This window comes from Cryptotermes secundus, unplaced genomic scaffold, assembly GCF_002891405.2.
Source record: "Cryptotermes secundus unplaced genomic scaffold, Csec_1.0 scaffold54, whole genome shotgun sequence".
Lineage (NCBI taxonomy): Eukaryota > Metazoa > Arthropoda > Insecta > Blattodea > Kalotermitidae > Cryptotermes > Cryptotermes secundus.
In genome coordinates, this window is record NW_019731261.1 from 427,501 (window position 1) to 435,375 (window position 7,875).

The window sequence follows — 7,875 nt, forward strand, 5'->3', positions numbered from 1 at the left end:
TGTGAGGAGACACCTAGCAGTATTTCGATGTACTCATAACCATTCACGCGCAAAATTCAAATTTCGGAAACTTTTGTATTGCCCCACATACTACTATAAAAAGATACAATATGACAAACCTGCATCCAAAATTTCCGTTACCAGAATAGACACTGTATCCAAAGTTATAAAAATTAGGCGAAAACAAGATATTTATCATTTCAAGAGATAGTGATACACTCACCCATATTAAACAATTTAAAATGATGTAAATTCCTCAACAGAGTAAAAAGAGTGATTCAGTAGGGAGGATTGAAAGTCCTTCTTAAATAAATTAAAAGTTTCCTTCAATTTTATCTGATCTGGAATCTATTTGTACCAATTGGCACAACTCTTTTCTTTTTCTTCAGTTACTGGTTTTGGATTTTGTTTGTATAGTAAATGCTATTTATTTCTGCTGAGAAACATCATGCCAGACTGACATGCCATTATTTATAATGAGAGATTCTTCATTCATAACTTTACCTATTTTTGCATGTATTAATGACTCATAGATGGGGTTTGGATTGGCAAACTGATCTGTTGGTCATTCACAAGTTGTAACTACAATTAATTATAACACTTAAGATTATTTTAACTATAATGCATCAAAATTATGAACAATTACGAGGGTGAGTCAAATAAAAACCTTAAATTTGTAATAAAAAATCGAAATTTTGTGCCATTATCCTATAAGTTGGTAAGTGTGCTACAAACAGCGTGCAGAATGGCCTGTAGGTTGCAGCATAGTGCAGATGCACGAACACCGTCACAGCACCAGTATAAGATGGCTGCCCCACTTGAGACTGCCCCACTTGAGACTTGCACCAGGGAAGAACAGCATTCTGTTATTCGGTTTTTGTGTAGTGAAGGCATGAAACCTATTGAAATTTATCGAAGAGTGAAGTTTCAGTATGGTGATGCATGTTTGTCACAGCAGCAAGTGTACGAATGGAGTAGGAAGTTTGCAAATGGTGTGACTTCAGTGGAAGATGCTCCTCGTCTGGGTCAGGCACATCGAGTTGTGACTCCAGAGAACACCGCAGCAGTTGAAGCCATAGTGAGGGAAAACCGCAGAGTGACATTGAATGAAATTGCAGCAAGTTTAAACATTAGTCATGGTTCAGCACGCCACATTGTGCATGATATGCTCCAGTTTCACAAAGTGTCTGCAAGATGGGTGCCACGGCAGCTGACTCCTGAATTGAAAGACCGACGTATTGATGCTTGTGAAGAACTTCCGTGGCGCTTTGAACGAGAAGGTGTTGACTTCCTTGCAAGAATCGTTACTGGGGACGAAACCTGGGTTCACTTCCACCAACTGGAAACAAAGTGAGTGAGCAAGGAATGGTGCCATTCCTCATCTCCAAAACCGAAGAAGTTTCGAACACAACCATCAGCAGGGAAGGTTATGATGATTCTCTTTTGGGATGAAAAAGGCATCATCTTGGAACACTACATGCCTAGAGGGACCACTGTCACCAGTGCATCATACTCAGAGCTCCTAAAAAATCGTCTTCGCCCTACAATCAAATCAAAGCGACGTGGATTGCTGTCCACAGGTATCCTTTTGTAACATGACAATGCAAGGCCGCATACTGCCCATACAACAGTTGTGACAATCAATGACCTGCATTTTGAGTGTGTTCCTCATCTGGCATACTCACCAGACCTTGCCCCAAATGATTTCCCTATGTTTGGACCACTCAAAGAAGCAATGGGAGGAAAGATGTTCCTTTCTGATGAAGAGGTATGCCACGTGGTGCATGAGTGGTTGCGCGGACTACCAAAAGAATTTTTTTCTAAAGGAATTCATGCACTTTGTAAGTGCTGGAGGACTTGCATTGAGCGTGGGGGAGATTATATTGAAAAGTGATACAGCTTTGTACCACTTGTGCACAATAAGTAATACTCAAAAAAATATTTAAGGTTTTAATTTGACTCACCTACGTATAACACTTCAAATAATACTGTAACTATAAAACACAAAACAAAATCTTCAGTGTCTGCTTGCTTGGTAATGCAATGAATCTTGAAAAGTCTGTGGTCTCCCAAACTCTGGAACTCTCTCACGCTTACTTCCTTGTCTGGCAAACTCGTCATATTTTAATACTTTTGGCTGACTGCATACAGAACACTTAATTCAAGGCTTCAGTTTCTTGTATCTGTTGTTGCCCTCTGTTTATGTATGCATTGTACCAGAAACGTGCATGAACCGTTGCCTAGCAAAATGGATAGTTCTGAGTTTGACTCCACTTTTCCATATTTTAGGCAGTGTTTACTGAGCCGTTACCTAGCAAAGGACGCCTAGCTCTGACTCCACAATTGCGGCTTTCAGGCGTCAAGTAACAATATCTTTTGATGGTTCATAATGTGGCCTTCAGAGTTATGACACCATGTGATGTGATAGGTGGGTAGTATTATTGTGGAGGAACATCAGGTCTGGCTCTGAGAGAGTGGTGCCCACCTACCAGACTACATATTGTTAACGCAGAATGTCACAATAAGGATCTTCACTACCATGAAAATTTCAAACATTTTCTTTGATGACAGTCTTGAAAATTTAAAATGTAAACAGTTTTTCATATTGTAATCTTCCGGTTTGTCACACTGTGTAGCCTTGTAGGGAGATATAACATTTGAGACAAACCTGTTGTCTACAAGACTACATACATGCTGTCACAGCCCAGAAGACCACAGTCTGAACAGCTGCTACTATGAATATCTCAGAACTTGTAATCAGTTTGTCTGTGTTTGAATTTGCAGGATTTTATATGACTTGCAATTTAGCTTAACCTCCGAACAGGTGGATGAGAGAACTACTTTGAAGATACAAAATTACTTCGTGGATTGAATTCAGCCATGACTAACATCATTTTTGGGTGAGAGTTCTTTAGTGAATGTCTAAACAGTAATGAAGTTCTTGTTTATGCTGGACCAGATGTGGACCTTTTGGATAATTATGTACAATGTATATTTAAAGAACAGCTATGATGGATGAAAAGAGAAGGCTGAATTGTTTGTAAGAAAGATGTATTGAAACTGCAATGAAAATAGCTTAGGTAAGGTTATAGAATCCAGTTTGATATTTGACTGGATCTGCTGAATGTAACCGTGAACAATTAATTTGGGACATCAAGTATTCTGAAGGTTGTGTAAGATTTGCTTGGTTTCTTGCTGAGTATCAGTTCTGATTTATTAAATTGAAAAGATGCAGGACTCTGTCATAGTAAAACCATGAAATAAACGTTCATTTAACTATAATTTTTCCATTTAAAAGATGATTAGCTATTGCATTTGTTTTGTGTATTGAATTTCTTCAGGAGAAACGGGACAGGAAAATGCATATTTAGTGGTTGCTTGTGTTATAAATGGCTACAATCCCATGACCAGGTCGATTTATTTGCAGCCAAAAATTAAGAACACTGTGTAATGATTTAAGCCAGTAATTTATGTAAGATATTACTAGGTTGAGTGTATGTCATTTATTGAATACACCGTGTTTTGTTATAATATGTGAATAAAACTTGTATAAAACAGTATTAAATGTATCCAGAATGAGACAATCTTGTCTTTGGGATACTGTACAATTTTTGTTTTGCAACTTTAACTTTTAAGAACAAAACATTCATGGGAGCACTATTAAATGACAGATCTCGTATACTTTATGTGCTTCTGTTTCTTGAAGAGGCAGCTACAGGTATGAATATGTACAATATTAAATACAGTTTCAGTGTATGAAGAAGAATGTCATATTGGTTTAATTAATATGAAATTGTTGATATGATTTTGAAGCAAACTACAGGAGGTACTGGCAGCTGTGCAGTGTGGCCGCATACATTTCTTAAGATGCATGAATTTTAATTCTGTGACATGATTCGTAGAAGGAATTATGTACAGAAGTTCAACAGACTGCACAGTGTTATATCCCAGGAGATACCTGTGTAAGACTTTGGATCTCAAATGATGCATACACAGAAGTTCAGATTTGTGCATATTTCTTGTGCTTACAAGGTTACTGTTACTTTCTAATATTTCTTTGTTACTTCATAGTTGTGTGCAGGTGGCCATGTCCTGTTAGCATATAATGGCAATTCAAGAATTAACTGTTTAAGGACCGAATTTCCTATAAATGGTATATGGGCAGAATGCAGAGTTTTGGTGTATTAAAGCAGGTGGTACACATAGTGACCACTGGACTTTGAAAGGTTAAACTAGTACAGAAATGGTAAATATTTGGTAAAGATCTGGTTATATTCTTTCAAGTGAGCTGAAAATTAACTTGTTTTAAGTGTCAGCATGTGCTACAAACTGCTTTGAGAAGATTAGCTGTGCGATACGTTCATATATATATTTTTATATATGTAATAATCACATGTGCCTCTCCAAATGTTGTTATAATTGCAAGATTGATGAAATAATCACTTTCAGATTATTAAGTGTATTTTGTCACATTGTGACTTATTATTACCCTTACTGTTGCAAGCAACAGTAAATAGAACAAGATAAATAGAAAATGTCTTAAAGTAATGGAACTGCCTATCTTAGAATAGAAATGTCAACTCTGAAATTGATGGTTATAGAAAATAGCATTATGTGATAAAATGTGCATGTGTAGACAATGCAATGTATATGTAGTCTGAGATGTTTTTTATTTGACCAGTAGTGAATTAGTTGTAGGTCATGACCAAATCACTGTTTGTCATCTTGAATAAAAGTACATGGTATAATACCAACACACAGAATGCATACAGCAGCCATGACTTATGATTAATGTATTGTATGTTCAATGAGTAACAGGAGGGTGGCAAAAATGACATGAGGATCTTTATAATTTGTACTCTTCAATAAATATTATTGGAATGATTGACTGGAGAAGGATTAGGATGGGAAAGGCATGTAGCCCATATGGGAGAACAGATATTTCTACACAATTTTGGTTGGAAAATCCGAAGAGAAGGGTACCACTTAGAAGACTAAGCATGGCAGTGAACATATTGTAACATTAAAATGTATCTTCAAGGTGTAGGATGGGATTCATTTGACCAAGGATGCTTGGTAATGGCCTTGGGTTCCATAAAAGGTGACAAACTTCTTTAACCAACTGAACGGTTACTATTATCCTTTCAAGGACTGTACCACATATAGTTCATTATTGCTACCCGTTGTTATGTTCTCAGTGAGGGAAACCTATTCTACCTTCAACCATTTGAGAGCTTTGTGTTCTGCCAGTTGAAATTTGAGATGAAACTAGCTCTTCTATATAGAGTAAAAGCTAATCCCTGTAAGAGGCCATGGAGGCCTATGGGTTTGTGAGGTGTCAAGGCATTTTGTAGACAGTCAACACACAAATGGCAGTGAGGTCAGCCATATGCACCGGACGCCCTTTATCCCCCAGGAAGATTCCTGCTACTCATTTCTGTTAGAGGCTGAGTCAACCCCAGGACCATAGTGCAGCTGCAATAGTTAAGTTAATTGAAAAATCCAGTGATCTTATTGGGGAATCAAACTCACCACCTTCCAGCTTATTTAATAGTGCCTCAAGGAACTACACTACCACATGCCCCTCTATGTAGAGTAAAGTAATTAATTATCCTTGGTTCGCTCACTGTGTCCTGTTAGAGGCTGAATAGAATGAGAACTGTAAGGACGGAGGTGAATTTGAGTTCTCGCGGTCTGAACTGCAGTTTCAGTAATCTTATTTCATCATAAGAAATGTGTGTCAAAAAATGGTTTATTTAAAGTTGGGGTGTTGCTCAGTTATTCTTCAGTTGTTGCTTGTATTACTACAGAAAAGAGCATGAAATGACCTCATTCTGCTTTCTAGATGTGCTAAATATTTAATAACAAAAATGTCACAAACAGAAACATATATGACATTCAGTCTGTAACCTTATTTCATATAATTCACATTGCTTGCAGAATTTGCTGTCATAGTCTAAACACGTGATGAAAAAGGAATTCATGTTATACATTTCAAGTAACTAAAAGTGATGTGCAAGTTAGATGTACCCTTCTCAGAACTTGTCTGTATTAAGAATGTGTTTAATTTGTGAAGTTTTTATTTCAGTACTTCATTGAAACTGTGAATGTGGAATGTAGTTTTATTCAAGATGTTGCAGTAATTAAAATGCCCCTTTTATGTGTTTTATGTATGAGTACTTTCATATGCTGTAATGTGGCACTGAGGGGATATTCTAAATGCCACGAGACTAAACTCTTTCCACAGGACAGACAATAGAGTAAAAGGGCATGTTTACGGAAGAATAAGACCAATGTGGTAATGAATATTGCTTGTAGTGTTCTGCTCCATATCAGAATATGACACCATGTACAAGGTAATTTAAGTTTTTTAATTTCTTTGGAGTGTCAGTAACTGATGTTCCTTGCTCAGTTCTTGCTGCTTCAGCCTTCTGAGAACATTTGCCTTGAAGAATACTGTCTTCTCAAACATCACACCATGCAGTCCGATATGAGTTCACTGTCATTTCAGAAGAATGTCTGTAAATTCCTCTCACTTCACATGGTAATACCCTTTACGATCACCGTGAAAACCTCAAATCCCAAAACATTGGCCTCCTTCATGGCAGATGCCCATTTGTCTCTCAACCTGTACACATAATTATGTTAGTAACATGTATAGTACCCACAGCTTTCATGAATAACATGAATGAAGAGTAACAATTTTAATAGGAGAACATTTTGCCGTTGCATGTTGGGGCCACTGCTGGCCATCGTCAGAAGGCATAGCCAACACTTTACATGTATGATGAACGTAAGTTGTCATACAGGAATACCTACTAGCGTTAGAAATTGAGACAGAAATGTAAATGCAGTCAAAATAAATTTTGTATGTTAAAAATAATTAGTTAAAATCAGTTAAATAAATTAAAAGTCTTGCAGTGTAAGTACAGGAAAATAATGACAGTCTTCATGGCATTAGCAACAAAAGCCTTTTGTTATGTTTCTCTTCTTATGCTGCAAGACCTTTAAAATTGATTTTAACTAATTAGCCTGCTTTCCTTATTTTGGAAAATAAAATAAAAATAGGTGTATGAGATCACCAAATAACTTTTGAATGCCTCATCCAGACTTCATGATACTTGGTATGTATGATGGCACCTGAGCCTCTCTCAATGGCATATTTCATAAGTCCCTGTCATCCTGTCATCAGTAATACCAACATTACAGCCTCTCAAATTGCTGAGGCAAAACCTTGATATTGGTAGAGCATCTCTACCAATCATAAAACCAGGTGTGTATATCATGCTACATGAAGCCATCTTAATGGCATACTTCATAAATCCCCCCCCCCCAATCAGAAAAACCAACATTGCAGCCTGTAAAATTGTGATTGTGGTATAACCTTAATATTACTTGAAAGCCTGAACCGATTGTCATGATACTTGGTATGTACAGGATGTGTGAGAGAGTGCAAACATTTTGAACATTTTTGTTGAGAACGTGAACAGCTAGGAGAGTACAGTTTTTACCACAAAGGACAGCTACCCAGAAAGATTTTCCCCTGCCATTCTTCATTTCACTGCACATCAGCCATAGCTCCCTTTGTTGCTTGCACATTGACCTTTTGGTATTCAAATTCCCTGCAAGTAACCAGTGCACATGGTATAACAAATGCACTTAACTTTGACAGTTCTGCTATTTTTTCAACAAAAATGTGTCATGTAACTTTAGTTCATTTCAGCGGCATGCTCAATAATATCAGTACTACATCCTGTCAGATTGTTGTGGTAATAACCTTGATATTAGTCAAATTCATGAACCCAATATCATGAATGATGTATATTATGTCACTTGAAGCCATCTTAATGGTTTACTTAATAAAAAATCCCTCCC